This window comes from Ovis canadensis, chromosome 25 (assembly GCF_042477335.2).
Source record: "Ovis canadensis isolate MfBH-ARS-UI-01 breed Bighorn chromosome 25, ARS-UI_OviCan_v2, whole genome shotgun sequence".
NCBI lineage: Eukaryota > Metazoa > Chordata > Mammalia > Artiodactyla > Bovidae > Ovis > Ovis canadensis.
Window position 1 is genome coordinate 3836521 of NC_091269.1, and position 20946 is coordinate 3857466.

Sequence of the window (20946 nt, forward strand, 5' to 3'; positions counted from 1 at the left end):
ACCAGAGCGGGTCCCTGAGGTCCCCGTCGTAAGTCGAGAGCACCTGCCGCAACTCGAGAAAATGCAGGAGGTTTTGCCCTCCAGGCTAGATGAGGACCATTTCCGCTGAGGCTTCTCGAGGCTAATCACATCTAACCACTGGAAATTCCAAAGGGTCTTTCACACCCTTGCTGCAACTCCAGAAGTTCCCCGACATACCCGTCTCCACTCGAGAGGAAGCACGAGGGTCCCGCACACATCCAGGGGAGCCACGTTTCGCCTCCTAGCTCGAGATGAGGGATCCTTTCCCTGTTTCGTAGGGAAAGAATTCCCGGCGTTCCCGTCGCATCTCAAGAGGAGGCGCTCTCCACAGGAAAGGCGAGAGGAACTCCAGGGTCGTGCCTCCATTCCCAGAGTCCCCCAGATGTGTCAGTCCATTCCAGAGGAACCTGTTTTCCCTGCACTGCCTTGACGTTCAAGCCGAGGATCGACTCCCACCACGTGTGCACGTGGGACAGCCCTGTGGGAAAGCCTCGTGGGAAAGCCTCGTGGGAAAGACTTGAGGGAAAACCATAGATCCTTTGATCCACGCGGCGGACTGCGTGACACTGCTGCTACCGCTCTGGAGGAAAGCGCAAGTGCATGCCCGCATTCGAGACGAGGACTGACTCCCCTGGGGAGACTCCAGAAGTACCCCAAGATCCATGTCAGCACTGGAGAGGAATCCTCAGGTTCCGGCCCCGACTCCACACAAGGTCTTAGGCCCCGGCATCGACGGGAGAGCAATCCCGAGAGGCCCCCGAGGAACTCGCATGGGGACTGGCCTTTCCTGAGGCCACCAGAGCGGGTCCCTGAGGGCCCCGTCGTAAGTCGAGATCACCTGCCGCAACTCGAGAAAATCCAGGAGGTTTTGCCCTCCAGGCGAAATGAGGCCCATTTCCACTGAGGCTTCTCGAGGCTAATCACATCTAACCACTAGAACTTCCAAAGGGTCTTTCACACCCTTGCTGCAACTCAAGAAGTTCCCCGACATACCCCTCTCCACTCGAGAGGAAGCACGAGGGTCCCACACACATCCAGGGGAGCCCCGTTTCCGCCTCCTAGCTCGAGATGAGGGATCCTTTCCCTGTTTCCTAGGGAAAGAATTCCCGGGGTTCCCGTCGCATCTCAAGAGGAGGCGCTCTCCACAGGAAAGGCGAGAGGAACTCCAGGGTCGTGACACCATTCCAAGAGTCCCCCAGATGTGTCAGTCCATTCCAGAGGAACCTGTTTTCCCTGCACTGCCATGACGTTCAAGCCGAGGATCTACTCCCACCACGGTGGCACGTGGGACAGCCCTGTGGGAAAGCCTCGTGGTTAAGCCTTGAGGGAAAACCATAGATCCCTTTATCCACGCGGCGGAATGCGTGAAACTGCTGCTACTTCTCTGGAGGAAAGCGCAAGTGCATGCCTGCATTCGAGACGAGGATTGACTCCCTTCGGGAGACTCCAGAAGTACCCCAAGATCCATGTCAGCACTGGAGAGGAATCCTCAGGTTCCAGCCCCGACGCCACACAAGGACTTAGGCCCCGGCATCGACGGGAGAGGAATCCCGAGAGTCCCCCGAGGAAGTCGCATGGGGACTGGCCTTTCTTGAGGCCACCAAAGCGGGTCCCTGAGGTCGCCGTCGTAAGTCGAGAGCACCTGCCGCAACTCGAGAAAATCCAGGAGGTTTTGCCCTCCAGGCGAGATGAGGCCCATTTCCGCTGAGGTTTCTCGAAGCCAATCACATCTAACCACTGGAACTTCCAAAGGGTCATTCACACCCTTGCTGCAACTCAAGAAGTTCCCCGACATACCCGTCTCCACTCGAGAGGAAGCACGTGGGGTCCCGCACACATCCAGGGGAGCCCCGTTTCCGCCTCCTAGCTCGAGATGAGGGATCCTTTCCCTGTTTCGTAGGGAAAGAATTCCCGGCGTTCCCGTCGCATCTCAAGAGGAGGCGCTCTCCACAGGAAAGGCGAGAGGAACTCCAGGGTCGTGCCACCATTCCAAGAGTCCCCCAGATGTGTCAGTCCATTCCAGAGGAACCTGTTTTCCCTGCACTGCCTTGACGTTCAAGCCTAGGATCGAGTCCCACCACGTGTGCACTTGGGACAGCCCTGTGGAAAGCCTCGTGGGAAAGCCTCGTGGGAAACTCGAGGGAAAACCATAGATCCTTTGATCCACGCGGCGGACTGCGTGACACTGCTGCTACCGCTCTGGAGGAAAGCGCAAGTGCATGCCCGCATTCGAGACGAGGACTGACTCCCCTGGGGAGACTCCAGAAGTACCCCAAGATCCATGTCAGCACTGGAGAGGAATCCTCAGGTTCCGGCCCCGACTCCACACAAGGTTTTAGGCCCCGGCATCGACGGGAGAGGAATCCCGAGAGGCCCCCGAGGAACTCGCATGGGGACTGGCCTTTCCTGAGGCCACCAGAGCGGGTCCCTGAGGTCCCCGTCGTAAGTCGAGAGCACCTGCCGCAACTCGAGAAAATCCAGGAGGTTTTGTCCTCCAGGCGAGATGAGGCCCATTTCCGCTGAGGCTTCTCGAGGCTAATCACATCTAACCACTGGAACTTCCAAACGGTCCTTCACACCCTTGCTGCAACTCTAGAAGTTCCCCGAAATACCCGTCTCCACTCGAGAGGAAGCACGAGGGTCCCGCACACATCCAGGGTAGCCCCGTTTCCGCCTCCTAGCTCGAGATGAGGGATCCTTTCCCTGTTTCGTAGGGAAAGAATTCCCGGCGTTCTCGTCGCATCTCAAGAGGAGGCGCTCCCACAGGAAAGGCGAGAGGAACTCCAGGGTCGTGCCACCATTCCAAGAGACCCCCAGAAGTGTCAGTCCATTCCAGAGGAACCTGTTTTCCCTGCACTGCCTTGACGTTCAAGCCGAGGATCGACTCCCACCACGTGTGCACGTGGGACAACCCTGTGGGAAAGCCTCGTGGGAAAGCCTCGTGGGAAAGACTCGAGGGAAAACCATAGATCCTTTGATCCACGCGGCGGACTGCGTGACACTGCTGCTACCGCTCTGGAGGAAAGCGCAAGTGCATGCCCGCATTCGAGACGAGGACTGACTCCCCTGGGGAGATTCCAGAAGTACCCCAAGATCCATGTCAGCACTGGAGAGGAATCCTCAGGTTCCGGCCCCGACTCCACACAAGGTCTTCGGCCCCGGCATCGACGGGAGAGGAATCCCGAGAGGCCCCCGAGGAAGTCGCATGGGGACTGGACTTTCCTGAGGCCACCAGAGCGGGTCCCTGTGGTCCCCGTCGTAAGTCGAGAGCACCTGCCGCAACTCGAGAAAATCCAGGAGGATTTGCCCTCCAGGCGAGATGAGGCCCATTTCCGATGAGGCTTCTCGAGGCTAATCACATCTAACCACTGGAACTTCCAAAGGGTCCTTCACACCCTTGCTGCAACTCAAGCAGTTCCGCGACATACCCGTCTCCACTCGAGAGGAAGCAAGTGGGGTCCCGCACACATCGAGGGGAGCCTGGTTTCCGCCTCCTAGCTCGAGATGAGGGATCCTTTCCCTGTTTCGTAGGGAAAGAATTCCCGGCGTTCCCGTCGCACCTCAAGAGGAGGCACTCTCCACAGGAAAGGCGTGAGGAACTCCAGGGTCGTGCCACCATTCCAAGAGTCCCCCAGATGTGTCAGTCCATTCCAGAGGAACCTGTTTTCCTTTCACTGCCTTGACGTTCAAGCCGAGGATTGAATCCCACCACGTGTGCACGTGGGGCAGCCTTGTGGAAAGCCTCGTGGGGAAGCCTCGTGGGAAAGACTCGAGGGAAAACCATAGATCCTTTGATCCACGCGGCGGACTGCGTGACACTGCTGCTACCGCTCTGGAGTAAAGCGCAAGTGCATGCCCGCATTCGAGACGAGGACTGACTCCCCTGGGGAGACTCCAGAAGTACCCCAAGATCCATGTCAGCACTGGAGAGGAATCCTCAGGTTCCGGACCCGACTCCATACAAGGCCTTAGGCCCCGGCATCGACGGGAGAGGAATCCCGAGAGGCCCCCGAGGAACTCGCATGGGGACTGGCCTTTCCTGAGGCCACCAGAGCGGTTCCCTGAGGTCCCCGTCGTAAGTCGAGAGCACCTGCCGCAACTCGAGAAAATCCAGGAGGTTTTGCCCTCCAGGCGAGATGAGGCCCATTTCCGCTGAGGCTTCTCGAGGCCAATCACATCTAACCACTGGAACTTCCAAAGGGTCCTTCACACCTTTGCTGCAACTCAAGAAGTTCCCCGACATACCCGTCTGCACTCGAGAGGAAGCACGAGGGTCCCGCACACATTCCCGGGTGCCCCGTTTCCGCCTCCTAGCTCGAGATGAGGGATCCGTTCCCTGTTTCGTAGGGAAAGAATTCCCGGGGTTCCCGTCGCATCTCAAGAGGAGGCGCTCTCGACAGGAAAGGCGAGAGGAACTCCAGGGTCATGCCACAATTCCAAGAGTCCCCCAGATGTGTCAGTCTATTCCAGAGGAACCTGTTTTTCCTGCACTGCCTTGACGTTCAAGCCGAGGATCGACTCCCACCACGTGTGCTCGTGGGACAGCCCTGTGGGAAAGCCTCGTGGGAAAGTCTCGTGGGAAAGACTCGAGGGAAAACCATAGATCCTTTGATCCACGCGGCGGACTGCGTGACACTGCTGCTACCGCTCAGGAGGAAAGCGCAAGTGCATGCCCGCATTCGAGACGAGGACTGACTCCCCTGGGGAGACTCCAGAAGTACCCCAAGATCCATGTCAGCACTGGAGAGGAATCCTCAGGTTCCGGCCCCGACTCCACACAAGGTCTTAGGCCCCGGCATCGACGGGAGAGGAATCCCGAGAGGCCCCCGAGGAACTCGCAAGGGGACTGGCCTTTCCTGAGGCCACCAGAGCGGGTCCCTGAGGTCCCCGTCGTAAGTCGAGAGCACCTGCCGCAACTCGAAAAAATCCAGGAGGTTTTGCCCTCCAGGCGAGATGAGGCCCATTTCCGCTGAGGCTTCTCAAGGCTAATCACGTCTAACCACTGGAACTTCCAAAGTGTCCTTCACACCCTTGCTGCAACTCAAGAAGTTCCCCGACATGCCCGTCTCCACTCGAGAGGAAGCACGTGGTGTCCCACACACATCCAGGGGAGCCCCGTTTCCGCCTCCTTGCTCGAGATGAGGGATCCTTTCCCTGTTTCGTAGGGAAAGAATTCCCGGCGTTCCCGTCGCATCTCAAGAGGAGGCGCTCTCCACAGGAAAGGCGAGAGGAGCTCCAGGGTCAAGACACCATTCCAAGCGTCCCCCAGATGTGTCAGTCCATTCAAGAGGAACCTGTTTTCCCTGCACTGCCTTGACGTTCAAGCCGAGGATCGACTCCCACCACGTGTGCACGTGGGACAGCCCTGTGGGAAAGCCTCATGGGAAAGCCTCGTGGGAAAGACTCGAGGGAAAATCATAGATCCTTTTATCCACGCGGCGGACTTCGTGACACTGCTGCTACCGCTCTGGAGGAAAGCGCAAGTGCATGCCTGCATTCGAGACGAGGACTGACTCCCCTGGGGAGACTCCAGAAGTACCCCAAGATCCATGTCAGCACTGGAGAGGAATCCTCAGGTTCCGGCCCCGACTCCACACAAGGTCTTAGGCCCCGGCATCGACGGGAGAGGAATCCCGAGAGGCCCCCGAGGAACTCGCATGGGGACTGGCCTTTCCTGAGGCCACCAGAGCGGGTCCCTGAGGTCCCCGTCTTAAGTCGAGAGCACCTGCCGCAACTCGAGAAAATCCAGGAGGTTTTGCCCTCCAGGCGAGATGAGGCCCATTTCCGCTGAGGCTTCTCGAGGCCAATCACATCTAACCACTGGAACTTCCAAAGGGTCCTTCACACCCTTGCTGCAACTCAAGAAGTTCCCCGACATACCCGTCTGCACTCGAGAGGAAGCACGAGGGTCCCGCACACATTCCCGGGAGCCCCGTTTCCGCCTCCTAGCTCGAGATGAGGGATCCGTTCCCTGTTTCGTAGGGAAAGAATTCCCGGCGTTCCCGTCGCATCTCAAGAGGAGGCGCTCTCCACAGGAAAGGCGAGAGGAACTCCAGGGTCATGCCACAATTCCAAGAGTCCCCCAGATGTGTCAGTCTATTCCAGAGGAACCTGTTTTTCCTGCACTGCCTTGACGTTCAAGCCGAGGATCGACTCCCACCACGTGTGCTCGTGGGACAGCCCTGTGGGAAAGCCTCGTGGGAAAGTCTCGTGGGAAAGACTCGAGGGAAAACCATAGATCCTTTGATCCACGCGGCGGACTGCGTGACACTGCTGCTACCGCTCAGGAGGAAAGCGCAAGTGCATGCCCGCATTCGAGACGAGGACTGACTCCCCTGGGGAGACTCCAGAAGTACCCCAAGATCCATGTCAGCACTGGAGAGGAATCCTCAGGTTCCGGCCCCGACTCCACACAAGGTCTTAGGCCCCGGCATCGTCGGGAGAGGAATCCCGAGAGGCCCCCGAGGAACTCGCAAGGGGACTGGCCTTTCCTGAGGCCACCAGAGCGGGTCCCTGAGGTCCCCGTCGTAAGTCGAGAGCACCTGCCGCAACTCGAAAAAATCCAGGAGGTTTTGCCCTCCAGGCGAGATGAGGCCCATTTCCGCTGAGGCTTCTCAAGGCTAATCACGTCTAACCACTGGAACTTCCAAAGTGTCCTTCACACCCTTGCTGCAACTCAAGAAGTTCCCCGACATGCCCGTCTCCACTCGAGAGGAAGCACGTGGTGTCCCACACACATCCAGGGGAGCCCCGTTTCCGCCTCCTTGCTCGAGATGAGGGATCCTTTCCCTGTTTCGTAGGGAAAGAATTCCCGGCGTTCCCGTCGCATCTCAAGAGGAGGCGCTCTCCACAGGAAAGGCGAGAGGAGCTCCAGGGTCAAGACACCATTCCAAGCGTCCCCCAGATGTGTCAGTCCATTCAAGAGGAACCTGTTTTCCCTGCACTGCCTTGACGTTCAAGCCGAGGATCGACTCCCACCACGTGTGCACGTGGGACAGCCCTGTGGGAAAGCCTCATGGGAAAGCCTCGTGGGAAAGACTCGAGGGAAAACCATAGATCCTTTTATCCACGCGGCGGACTTCGTGACACTGCTGCTACCGCTCTGGAGGAAAGCGCAAGTGCATGCCTGCATTCGAGACGAGGACTGACTCCCCTGGGGAGACTCCAGAAGTACCCCAAGATCCATGTCAGCACTGGAGAGGAATCCTCAGGTTCCGGCCCCGACTCCACACAAGGTCTTAGGCCCCGGCATCGACGGGAGAGGAATCCCGAGAGGCCCCCGAGGAACTCGCATGGGGACTGGCCTTTCCTGAGGCCACCAGAGCGGGTCCCTGAGGTCCCCGTCTTAAGTCGAGAGCACCTGCCGCAACTCGAGAAAATCCAGGAGGTTTTGCCCTCCAGGCGAGATGAGGCCCATTTCCGCTGAGGCTTCTCGAGGCCAATCACATCTAACCACTGGAACTTCCAAAGGGTCCTTCACACCCTTGCTGCAACTCAAGAAGTTCCCCGACATACCCGTCTGCACTCGAGAGGAAGCACGAGGGTCCCGCACACATTCCCGGGAGCCCCGTTTCCGCCTCCTAGCTCGAGATGAGGGATCCGTTCCCTGTTTCGTAGGGAAAGAATTCCCGGCGTTCCCGTCGCATCTCAAGAGGAGGCGCTCTCGACAGGAAAGGCGAGAGGAACTCCAGGGTCATGCCACAATTCCAAGAGTCCCCCAGATGTGTCAGTCTATTCCAGAGGAACCTGTTTTCCCTGCACTGCCTTGACGTTCAAGCCGAGGATCGACTCCCACCACGTGTGCTCGTGGGACAGCCCTGTGGGAAAGCCTCGTGGGAAAGCCTCGTGGGAAAGACTCGAGGGAAAACCATAGATCCTTTGATCCACGTGGCGGACTGCGTGACACTGCTGCTACCGCTCTGGAGGAAAGCGCAAGTGCATGCCCGCATTCGAGACGAGGACTGACTCCCCTGGGGAGACTCCAGAAGTACCCCAAGATCCATGTCAGCACTGGAGAGGAATCCTCAGGTTCCGGCCCCGATTCCACACAAGGTCTTAGGCCCCGGCATCGACGGGAGAGGAATCCCGAGAGGCCCCCGAGGAACTCGCAAGGGGACTGGCCTTTCCTGAGGCCACCAGAGCGGGTCCCTGAGGTCCCCGTCGTAAGTCGAGAGCACCTGCCGCAACTCGAAAAAATCCAGGAGGTTTTGCCCTCCAGGCGAGATGAGGCCCATTTCCGCTGAGGCTTCTCAAGGCTAATCACGTCTAACCACTGGAACTTCCAAAGTGTCCTTCACACCCTTGCTGCAACTCAAGAAGTTCCCCGACATGCCCGTCTGCACTCGAGAGGAAGCACGTGGTGTCCCGCACACATCCAGGGGAGCCCCGTTTCCGCCTCCTAGCTCGAGATGAGGGATCCTTTCCCTGTTTCGTAGGGAAAGAATTCCCGGCGTTCCCGTCGCATCTCAAGAGGAGGCGCTCTCCACAGGAAAGGCGAGAGGAGCTCCAGGGTCAAGACACCATTCCAAGCGTCCCCCAAATGTGTCAGTCCATTCCAGAGGAACCTGTTTTCCCTGCACTGCCTTGACGTTCAAGCCGAGGATCGACTCCCACCACGTGTGCACGTGGGACAGCCCTGTGGGAAAGCCTCGTGGGAAAGCCTCGTGGGAAAGACTCGAGGGAAAACCATAGATCCTTTGATCCACGCGGCGGACTTCGTGACACTGCTGCTACCGCTCTGGAGGAAAGCGCAAGTGCATGCCTGCATTCGAGACGAGGACTGACTCCCCTGGGGAGACTCCAGAAGTACCCCAAGATCCATGTCAGCCCTGGAGAGGAATCCTCAGGTTCCGGCCCCGACTCCACACAAGGTCTTAGGCCCCGGCATCGACGGGAGAGGAATCCCGAGAGGCCCCCGAGGAACTCGCATGGGGACTGGCCTTTCCTGAGGCCACCAGAGCGGGTCCCTGAGGTCCCCGTCGTAAGTCGAGAGCACCTGCCGCAACTCGAGAAAATCCAGGAGGTTTTGCCCTCCAGGCGAGATGAGGCCCATTTCCGCTGAGGCTTCTCGAGGCCAATCACATCTAACCACTGGAACTTCCAAAGGGTCCTTCACACCCTTGCTGCAACTCAAGAAGTTCCCCGACATACCCGTCTGAACTCGAGAGGAAGCACGAGGGTCCCGCACACATTCCCGGGAGCCCCGTTTCCGCCTCCTAGCTCGAGATGAGGGATCCGTTCCCTGTTTCGTAGGGAAAGAATTCCCGGCGTTCCCGTCGCATCTCAAGAGGAGGCGCTCTCGACAGGAAAGGCGAGAGGAACTCCAGGGTCATGCCACAATTCCAAGAGTCCCCCAGATGTGTCAGTCTATTCCAGAGGAACCTGTTTTCCCTGCACTGCCTTGACGTTCAAGCCGAGGATCGACTCCCACCACGTGTGCTCGTGGGACAGCCCTGTGGGAAAGCCTCGTGGGAAAGCCTCGTGGGAAAGACTCGAGGGAAAACCATAGATCCTTTGATCCACGTGGCGGACTGCGTGACACTGCTGCTACCGCTCTGGAGGAAAGCGCAAGTGCATGCCCGCATTCGAGACGAGGACTGACTCCCCTGGGGAGACTCCAGAAGTACCCCAAGATCCATGTCAGCACTGGAGAGGAATCCTCAGGTTCCGGCCCCGATTCCACACAAGGTCTTAGGCCCCGGCATCGACGGGAGAGGAATCCCGAGAGGCCCCCGAGGAACTCGCAAGGGGACTGGCCTTTCCTGAGGCCACCAGAGCGGGTCCCTGAGGTCCCCGTCGTAAGTCGAGAGCACCTGCCGCAACTCGAAAAAATCCAGGAGGTTTTGCCCTCCAGGCGAGATGAGGCCCATTTCCGCTGAGGCTTCTCAAGGCTAATCACGTCTAACCACTGGAACTTCCAAAGTGTCCTTCACACCCTTGCTGCAACTCAAGAAGTTCCCCGACATGCCCGTCTGCACTCGAGAGGAAGCACGTGGTGTCCCGCACACATCCAGGGGAGCCCCGTTTCCGCCTCCTAGCTCGAGATGAGGGATCCTTTCCCTGTTTCGTAGGGAAAGAATTCCCGGCGTTCCCGTCGCATCTCAAGAGGAGGCGCTCTCCACAGGAAAGGCGAGAGGAGCTCCAGGGTCAAGACACCATTCCAAGCGTCCCCCAAATGTGTCAGTCCATTCCAGAGGAACCTGTTTTCCCTGCACTGCCTTGACGTTCAAGCCGAGGATCGACTCCCACCACGTGTGCACGTGGGACAGCCCTGTGGGAAAGCCTCGTGGGAAAGCCTCGTGGGAAAGACTCGAGGGAAAACCATAGATCCTTTGATCCACGCGGCGGACTTCGTGACACTGCTGCTACCGCTCTGGAGGAAAGCGCAAGTGCATGCCTGCATTCGAGACGAGGACTGACTCCCCTGGGGAGACTCCAGAAGTACCCCAAGATCCATGTCAGCACTGGAGAGGAATCCTCAGGTTCCGGCCCCGACTCCACACAAGGTCTTAGGCCCCGGCATCGACGGGAGAGGAATCCCGAGAGGCCCCCGAGGAACTCGCATGGGGACTGGCCTTTCCTGAGGCCACCAGAGCGGGTCCCTGAGGTCCCCGTCGTAAGTCGAGAGCACCTGCCGCAACTCGAGAAAATCCAGGAGGTTTTGCCCTCCAGGCGAGATGAGGCCCATTTCCGCTGAGGCTTCTCGAGGCCAATCACATCTAACCACTGGAACTTCCAAAGGGTCCTTCACACCCTTGCTGCAACTCAAGAAGTTCCCCGACATACCCGTCTGAACTCGAGAGGAAGCACGAGGGTCCCGCACACATTCCCGGGAGCCCCGTTTCCGCCTCCTAGCTCGAGATGAGGGATCCGTTCCCTGTTTCGTAGGGAAAGAATTCCCGGCGTTCCCGTCGCATCTCAAGAGGAGGCGCTCTCGACAGGAAAGGCGAGAGGAACTCCAGGGTCATGCCACAATTCCAAGAGTCCCCCAGATGTGTCAGTCTATTCCAGAGGAACCTGTTTTCCCTGCACTGCCTTGACGTTCAAGCCGAGGATCGACTCCCACCACGTGTGCTCGTGGGACAGCCCTGTGGGAAAGCCTCGTGGGAAAGCCTCGTGGGAAAGACTCGAGGGAAAACCATAGATCCTTTGATCCACGTGGCGGACTGCGTGACACTGCTGCTACCGCTCTGGAGGAAAGCGCAAGTGCATGCCCGCATTCGAGACGAGGACTGACTCCCCTGGGGAGACTCCAGAAGTACCCCAAGATCCATGTCAGCACTGGAGAGGAATCCTCAGGTTCCGGCCCCGACTCCACACAAGGTCTTAGGCCCCGGCATCGACGGGAGAGGAATCCCGAGAGGCCCCCGAGGAACTCGCAAGGGAACTGGCCTTTCCTGAGGCCACCAGAGCGGGTCCCTGAGGTCCCCGTCGTAAGTCGAGAGCACCTGCCGCAACTCGAATAAATCCAGGAGGTTTTGCCCTCCAGGCGAGATGAGGCCCATTTCTGCTGAGGCTTCTCAAGGCTAATCACGTCTAACCACTGGAACTTCCAAAGTGTCCTTCACACCCTTGCTGCAACTCAAGAAGTTCCCCGACATGCCCGTCTGCACTCGAGAGGAAGCACGTGGTGTCCCGCACACATCCAGGGGAGCCCCGTTTCCGCCTCCTAGCTCGAGATGAGGGATCCTTTCCCTGTTTCGTAGGGAAAGAATTCCCGGCGTTCCCGTCGCATCTCAACAGGAGGCGCTCTCCACAGGAAAGGCGAGAGGAGCTCCAGGGTCAAGACACCATTCCAAGCGTCCCCCAGATGTGTCAGTCCATTCCAGAGGAACCTGTTTTCCCTGCACTGCCTTGACGTTCAAGCCGAGGATCGACTCCCACCACGTGTGCACGTGGGACAGCCCTGTGGGAAAGCCTCGTGGGAAAGCCTCGTGGGAAAGACTCGAGGGAAAACTATAGATCCTTTGATCCACGCGGCGGACTTCGTGACACTGCTGCTACCGCTCTGGAGGAAAGCGCAAGTGCATGCCTGCATTCGAGACGAGGACTGACTCCCCTGGGGAGACTCCAGAAGAACCCCAAGATCCATGTCAGCACTGGAGAGGAATCCTCAGGTTCCGGCCCCGACTCCACACAAGGTCTTAGGCCCCGGCATCGACGGGAGAGGAATCCCGAGAGGCCCCCGAGGAACTCGCATGGGGACTGGCCTTTCCTGAGGCCACCAGAGCGGGTCCCTGAGGTCCCCGTCGTAAGTCGAGAGCACCTGCCGCAACTCGAGAAAATCCAGGAGGTTTTGCCCTCCAGGCGAGATGAGGCCCATTTCCGCTGAGGCTTCTCGAGGCCAATCACATCTAACCACTGGAACTTCCAAAGGGTCCTTCACACCCTTGCTGCAACTCAAGAAGGTCCCCGACATACCCGTCTCCACTCGAGAGGAAGCACGTGGGGTCCCGCACACATCCAGGGGAGCCCCGTTTCCGCCTCCTAGCTCGAGATGAGGGATCCTTTCCCTGTTTCGTAGGGAAAGAATTCCCGGCGTTCCCGTCGCATCTCAAGAGGAGGCGCTCTCCACAGGAAAGGCGGGAGGAACTCCAGGGTCGTGCCATCATTCCAAGAGTCCCCCAGATGTGTCAGTCCATTCCAGAGGAACCTGTTTTCCCTGCACTGCCTTCACGTTCAAGCCGAGGATCGACTCCCACCACGTGTGCACGTGGGACAGCCCTGTGGGAAAGCCTCGTGGGAAAGTCTCGTGGGAAAGACTCGAGGGAAAACCATAGATCCTTTGATCCACGCGGCGGACTGCGTGACACTGCTGCTACCGCTCTGGAGGAAAGCGCAAGTGCATGCCCGCATTCGAGACGAGGACTGACTCCCCTGGGGAGACTCCAGAAGTATCCCAAGATCCATGTCAGCACTGGAGAGGAATCCTCAGGTTCCGGCCCCGACTCCACACAAGGTCTTAGGCCCCGGCATCGACGGGAGAGGAATCCCGAGACGCCCCCGAGGAACTCGCATGGGGACTGGCCTTTCCTGAGGCCACCAGAGCGGGTCCCTGAGGTCCCCGACGTAAGTCGAGAGCACCTGCCGCAACTCGGGAAAATCCAGGAGGTTTTGCCCTCCAGGCGAGATGAGGCCCATTTCCGCTGAGGCTTCTCGAGGCCAATCACATCTAACCACTGGAACTTCCAAAGGGTCCTTCACACCCTTGATGCAACTCTAGAAGTTCCCCGACATACTCGTCTCCACTCGAGAGGAAGCACGAGGGGTCCCGCACACATCCAGGGGAGCCCCGTTTCCGCCTCCTAGCTCGAGATGAGGGATCCTTTCCCTGTTTCGTAGGGAAAGAATTCACGGCGTTCCCGTCGCATCTCAAGAGGAGGCGCTCTCCACAGGAAAGGCGAGAGGAACTTCAGGGTCGTGACACCATTCCAAGAGTCCCCCAGATGTGTCAGTCCATTCCAGAGGAACCTGTTTTCCCTGCACTGCCTTGACGTCCAAGCCGAGGATCGACTCCCACCACGTGTGCACGTGGGACAGCCCTGTGGGAAAGCCTCGTGGGAAAGCCTCGTGGGAAAGACTCGAGGGAAAACCATAGATCCTTTGATCCACGCGGCGGACTGCGTGACACTGCTGCTACCGCTCTGGAGGAAAGCGCAAGTGCATGCCCGCATTCGAGACGAGGACTGACTCCCCTGGGGAGACTCCATAAGTACCCCAAGATCCATGTCAGCACTGGAGAGGAATCCTCAGGTTCCGGCCCCGACTCCACACAAGGTCTTAGGCCCCGGCATCGACGGGAGAGGAATCCCGAGAGGCCCCCGAGGAACTCGCAAGGGGACTGGCCTTTCCTGAGGCCACCAGAGCGGGTCCCTGAGGTCCCCGTCTTAAGTCGAGAGCACCTGCCGCAACTCGAAAAAATCCAGGAGGTTTTGCCCTCCAGGCGAGATGAGGCCCATTTCCGCTGAGGCTTCTCAAGGCTAATCACGTCTAACCACTGGAACTTCCAAAGTGTCCTTCACACCCTTGCTGCAACTCAAGAAGGTCCCCGACATACCCGTCTCCACTCGAGAGGAAGCACGTGGGGTCCCGCACACATCCAGGGGAGCCCCGTTTCCGCCTCCTAGCTCGAGATGAGGGATCCTTTCCCTGTTTCGTAGGGAAAGAATTCCCGGCGTTCCCTCGCATCTCAAGAGGAGGCGCTCTCCACAGGAAAGGCGGGAGGAACTCCAGGGTCGTGCCATCATTCCAAGAGTCCCCCAGATGTGTCAGTCCATTCCAGAGGAACCTGTTTTCCCTGCACTGCCTTGACGTTCAAGCCGAGGATCGACTCCCACCACGTGTGCACGTGGGACAGCCCTGTGGGAAAGCCTCGTGGGAAAGCCTCGTGGGAAAGACTCGAGGGAAAACCATAGATCCTTTGATCCACGCGGCGGACTGCATGACACTGCTGCTACCGCTCTGGAGGAAAGCGCAAGTGCATGCCCGCATTCGAGACGAGGACTGACTCCCCTGGGGAGACTCCAGAAGTATCCCAAGATCCATGTCAGCATGGGAGAGGAATCCTCAGGTTCCGGCCCCGACTCCACACAAGGTCTTAGGCCCCGGCATCGACGGGAGAGGAATCCCGAGACGCCCCCGAGGAACTCGCATGGGGACTGGCCTTTCCTGAGGCCACCAGAGCGGGTCCCTGAGGTCCCCGTCATAAGTCGAGAGCACCTGCCGCAACTCGAGAAAATCCAGGAGGTTTTGCCCTCCAGGCGAGATGAGGCCCATTTCCGCTGAGGCTTCTCGAGGCCAATCACATCTAACCACTGGAACTTCCAAAGGGTCCTTCACACCCTTGCTGCAACTCTAGAAGTTCCCCGACATACTCGTCTCCACTCGAGAGGAAGCACGAGGGGTCCCGCACACATCCAGGGGAGCCCCGTTTCCGCCTCCTAGCTCGAGATGAGGGATCCTTTCCCTGTTTCGTAGGGAAAGAATTCCCGGCGTTCCCGTCGCATCTCAAGAGGAGGCGCTCTCCACAGGAAAGGCGAGAGGAACTCCAGGGTCGTGACACCATTCCAAGAGTCCCCCAGATGTGTCAGTCCATTCCAGAGGAACCTGTTTTCCCTGCACTGCCTTGACGTCCAAGCCGAGGATCGACTCCCACCACGTGTGCACGTGGGACAGCCCTGTGGTAAAGCCTCGTGGGAAAGCCTCGTGGGAAAGACTCGGGGGAAAACCATAGATCCTTTGATCCACGCGGCGGACTGCGTGACACTGATGCTACCGCTCTGGAGGAAAGCGCAAGTGCATGCCCGCATTCGAGACGAGGACTGACTCCCCTGGGGAGACTCCAGAAGTACCCCAAGATCCATGTCAGCACTGGAGAGGAATCCTCAGGTTCTGGCCCCGACTCCACACAAGGTCTTAGGCCCCGGCATCGACGGGAGAGGAATCCCGAGAGGCCCCCGAGGAACTCGCATGGGGACTGGCCTTTCCTGAGGCCACCAGAGCGGGTCCCTGAGGTCCCCGTCGTAAGTCGAGAGCACCAGCCGCAACTCGAGAAAATCCAGGAGGTTTTGCCCTCCAGGCGAGATGAGGCCCATTTCCGCTGAGGCTTCTCGAGGCCAATCACATCTAACCACTGGAACTTCCAAAGGGTCCTTCACACCCTTGCTGCAACTCAAGAAGTTCCCCGACATACCCGTCTGCACTCGAGAGGAAGCACGTGGTGTCCCGCACACATCCAGGGGAGCCCCGTTTCCGCCTCCTAGCTCGAGATGAGGGATCCTTTCCCTGTTTCGTAGGGAAAGAATTCTCGGCGTTCCCGTCGCATCTCAAGAGGTGGCGCTCTCCACAGGAAAGGCGAGAGGAACTCCAGGGTCGTGGCACCATTCCAAGAGACCCCCAGAAGTGTCAGTCCATTCCAGAGGAACCTGTTTTCCCTGCACTGCCTTGACGTTCAAGCCGAGCATCGACTCCCACCACGTGTGCACGTGGGACAGCCCTGTGGGAAAGCCTCGTGGGAAAGCCTCGTGGGAAAGACTCGAGGGAAAACCATAGATCCTTTGATCCACGCGGCGGACTTCGTGACACTGCTGCTACCGCTCTGGAGGAAAGCGCAAGTGCATGCCCGCATTCGAGACGAGGACTGACTCCCCTGGGGAGACTCCAGAAGTACCCCAAGATCCATGTCAGCACTGGAGAGGAATCCTCAGGTTCTGGCCCCGACTCCACACAAGGTCTTAGGCCCCGGCATCGACGGGAGAGCAATCCCGAGAGGCCCCCGAGGAACTCGCCTGGGGACTGGCCTTTCCTGAGGCCACCAGAGCGGGTCCCTGAGGTCCCCGTCGTAAGTCGAGAGCACCAGCCGCAACTCGAGAAAATCCAGGAGGTTTTGCCCTCCAGGCGAGATGAGGCCCATTTCCGCTGAGGCTTCCCGAGGCCAATCACATCTAACCACTGGAACTTCCAAAGGGTCCTTCACACCCTTGCTGCAACTCAAGAAGTTCCCCGACATACCCGTCTGCACTCGAGAGGAAGCACGTGGTGTCCCGCACACATCCAGGGGAGCCCCGTATCCGCCTCCTAGCTCGAGATGAGGGATCCTTTCCCTGTTTCGTAGGGAAAGAATTCCCGGCGTTCCCGTCGCATCTCAACAGGAGGCGCTCTCCACAGGAAAGGCGAGAGGAACTCCAGGGTCGTGCCACCATTCCAAGAGTCCCCCAGATGTGTCAGTCCATTCCAGAGGAACCTGTTTTCCCTGCACTGCCTTGACGTTCAAGCCGAGGATCGACTCCCACCACGTGTGCACGTGGGACAGCCCTGTGGGAAAGCCTCGTGGGAAAGCCTCGTGGGAAAGACTCGAGGGAAAACCATAGATCCTTTGATCCACGCGGCGGACTGCGTGACACTGCTGCTACCGCTCTGGAGGAAAGCGCAAGTGCATGCCCGCATTCGAGACGAGGACTGACTCCCCTGCGGAGACTCCAGAAGTACCCCAAGATCCATGTCAGCACTGAAGAGGAATCCTCAGGTTCCGGCCCCGACTCCACACAAGGTCTTAGGCCCCGGCATCGACGGGAGAGCAATCCCGAGAGGCCCCCGAGGAACTCGCCTGGGGACTGGCCTTTCCTGAGGCCACCAGAGCGGGTCCCTGAGGTCCCCGTCGTAAGTCGAGAGCACCTGCCGCAACTCGAGAAAATCCAGGAGGTTTTGCCCTCCAGGTGAGATGAGGCCCATTTCCGCTGAGGCTTCTCGAGGCTAATCACGTCTAACCACTGGAACTTCCAAAGGGTCCTTCACACCCTTGCTGCAACTCAAGAAGTTCCCCGACATACCCGTCTCCACTCGAGAGGAAGCACGTGGGGTCCCGCACACATCCAGAGGAGCCCCGTTTCCGCCTCCTAGCTCGAGATGAGGGATCCTTTCCCTGTTTCGTAGGGAAAGAATTCCCGGCGTTCCCGACGCTTCTCAAGAGGAGGCGCTCTCCACAGGAAAGGCGAGAGGAACTCCAGGGTCGTGACACCATTCCAAGAGTCCCCCAGATGTGTCAGTCCATTCCAGAGGAACCTGTTTTCCCTGCACTGCCTTGACGTTCAAGCCGGGGATCGACTCCCACCACGTGTGCACGTGGGACAGCCCTGTGGGAAAGCCTCGTGGGAAAGTCTCGTGGGAAAGACTCGAGGGAAAATCATAGATCCTTTGATCCACGCGGGGGACTGCGTGACACTGCTGCTACCGCTCTGGAGGAAAGCGCAAATGCATGCCCGCATTCCAGACGAGGACTGACTCCCCTGGGGAGACTCCAGAAGTACCCCAAGATCCATGTCAGCACTGGAGAGGAATCCTCAGGTTCCGGCCCCGACTCCACACAAGGTCTTAGGCCCCGGCATCGACGGGAGAGGAATCCCGAGAGGCCCCCGAGGAACTCGCATGGGGACTGGCCTTTCCTGAGGCCACCAGAGCGGTTCCCTGAGGTCCCCGTCATAAGTCGAGAGCACCTGCCGCAACTCGAGAAAATCCAGGAGGTTTTGCCCTCCAGGCGAGATGAGGCCCATTTCCGCTGAGGCTTCTCGAGGCCAATCACATCTAACCACTGGAACTTCCAAAGGGTCCTTCACACCATTGCTGCAACTGAAGAAGTTCCCCGACATACCCGTCTCCACTCGAGAGGAAGCACGTGGGGACCCGCCACATCCAGGGGAGCCCCGTTTCCGCCTCCTAGCTCGAGATGAGGGATCCTTTCCCTGTTTCGTAGGGAAAGAATTCACGGCGTTCCCGTCGCATCTCAAGAGGAGGCGCTCTCCACAGGAAAGGCGAGAGGAACTCCAGGGTCGTGCCACCATTCCAAGAGTCCCCCAGATGTGTCAGTCCATTCCAGAGGAACCTGTTTTCCCTGCACTGCCTTGACGTTCAAGCCGAGGATCGACTCCCACCACGTGTGCACGTGGGACAGCCCTGTGGGAAAGCCTCGTGGGAAAGCCTCGTGGGAAAGACTCGAGGGAAATCCATAGATCCTTTGATCCACGCGGCGGACTGCGTGACACTGCTGCTACCGCTGTGGAGGAAAGCACAAGTGCATGCCCGCATTGGAGACGAGGACTGACTCCCCTGGGGAGACTCCAGAAGTACCCCAAGATCCATGTCAGCACTGGAGAGGAATCCTCAGGTTCCGGCCCCGACTCCACACAAGGTCTTAGGCCCCGGCATCGACGGGAGAGGAATCCCGAGAGGCCCCCGAGGAACTCGCCTGGGGACTGGCCTTTCCTGAGGCCACCAGAGCGGGTCCCTGAGGTCCCCGTCGTAAGTCGAGAGCACCTGCCGCAACTCGAGAAAATCCAGGAGGTTTTGCCCTCCAGGCGAGATGAGGCCCATTTCCGCTGAGGCTTCTCGAGGCCAATGACATCAAACCACTGGAACTTCCAAAGGGTCCTTCACACCCTTGCTGCAACTCAAGAAGTTCCCCGACATACCCGTCTCTACTCGAGAGGAAGCACCTGGTGTCCCGCACACATCCAGGTGAGCCCCGTTTCCACCTCCTAGCTCGAGATGAGGGTTCCTTTCCCTGTTTCGTAGGGAAAGAATTCCCGGCGTTCCCGTCGCATCTCAACAGGAGGCGCTCTCCACAGGAAAGGCGAGAGGAACTCCAGGGTCATGCCACCATTCCAAGAGTCCCCCAGATGTGTCAGTCCATTCCAGAGGAACCTGTTTTCCCTGCACTGCCTTGACGTTCAAGCCGAGGATCGACTCCCACCACGTGTGCACGTGGGACAGCCCTGTGGGAAAGCCTCGTGGGAAAGCCTCGTGGGAAAGGATCTAGGGAAAAACATACATCCTTTGATCCACGCGGCGGACTGCGTGACACTGCTGCTACCGCTCTGGAGGAAAGCGCAAGTGCATGCCCGCATTCGAGACGAGGACTGACTCCCCTGGGGAGACTCCAGAAGTACCCCAAGATCCATGTCAGCACTGGAGAGGAATCCTCAGGTTCCGGCCCCGACTCCACACAAGGTCTTAGGCCCCGGAATCGACGGGAGAGGAATCCCGAGACGCCCCCGAGGAACTCGCATGGGGACTGGCCTTTCCTGAGGCCACCAGAGCGGGTCCCTGAGGTCCCCGTCGTAAGTCGAGAGCACCTGCCGCAACTCGAGAAAATCCAGGAGGTTTTGCCCTCCAGGCGAGATGAGGCCCATTTCCGCTGAGGCTTCTCGAGGCTAATCACGTCTAACCACTGGAACTTCCAAAGGGTCCTTCACACCCTTGCTGCAACTCAAGAAGTTCCCCGACATACCCGTCTCCACTCGAGAGGAAGCACGTGGGGTCCCGCACACATCCAGAGGAGCCCCGTTTCCGCCTCCTAGCTCGAGATGAGGTATCCTTTCCCTGTTTCGTAGGGAAAGAATTCCCGGCGTTCCCGTCGCATCTCAAGAGGAGGCGCTCTCCACAGGAAAGGCGAGAGGAACTCCAGGGTCGTGCCACCATTCCAAGAGTCCCCCAGATGTGTCAGTCCATTCCAGAGGAACCTGTTTTCCCTGCACTGCCTTGACGTTCAAGCCGAGGATCGACTCCCACCACGTGTGCACGTGGGACAGCCCTGTGGGAAAGCCTCGTGGGAAAGCCTCATGGGAAAGACTCGAGGGAAATCCATAGATCCTTTGATCCACGCGGCGGACTGCGTGACACTGCTGCTACCGCTGTGGAGGAAAGCACAAGTACATGCCCGCATTCGAGACGAGGACTGACTCCTCTGGGGAGATTCCAGAAGTACCCCAAGATCCATGTCAGCACTGGAGAGGAATCCTCAGGTTCCGGCCCCGACTCCACACAAGGTCTTAGGCCCCGGCATCGACGGGAGAGGAATCCCGAGAGGCCCCCGAGGAACTCGCATGGGGACTGGCCTTTCCTGAGGCCACCAGAGCGGGTCCCTGAGGTCCCCGTCGTAAGTCGAGAGCACCTGCCGCAACTCGAGAAAATCCAGGAGGTTTTGCCCTCCAGGCGAGATGAGGCCCATTTCCGCTGAGGCTTCTCGAGGCCAATCACATCTAACCACTGGAACTTCCAAAGGGTCCTTCACACCCTTGCTGCAACTCAAGAAGTTCCCCGACATACCCGTCTCTACTCGAGAGGAAGCACCTGGTGTCCCGCACACATCCAGGTGAGCCCCGTTTCCACCTCCTAGCTCGAGATGAGGGTTCCTTTCCCTGTTTCGTAGGGAAAGAATTCCCGGCGTTCCCGTCGCATCTCAAGAGGAGGCGCTCTCCACAGGAAAGGCGAAAGGAACTCCAGGGTCATGCCACCATTCCAAGAGTCCCCCAGATGTGTCAGTCCATTCCAGAGGAACCTGTTTTCCCTGCACTGCCTTGACGTTCAAGCCGAGGATCGACTCCCACCACGTGTGCACGTGGGACAGCCCTGTGGGAAAGCCTCGTGGGAAAG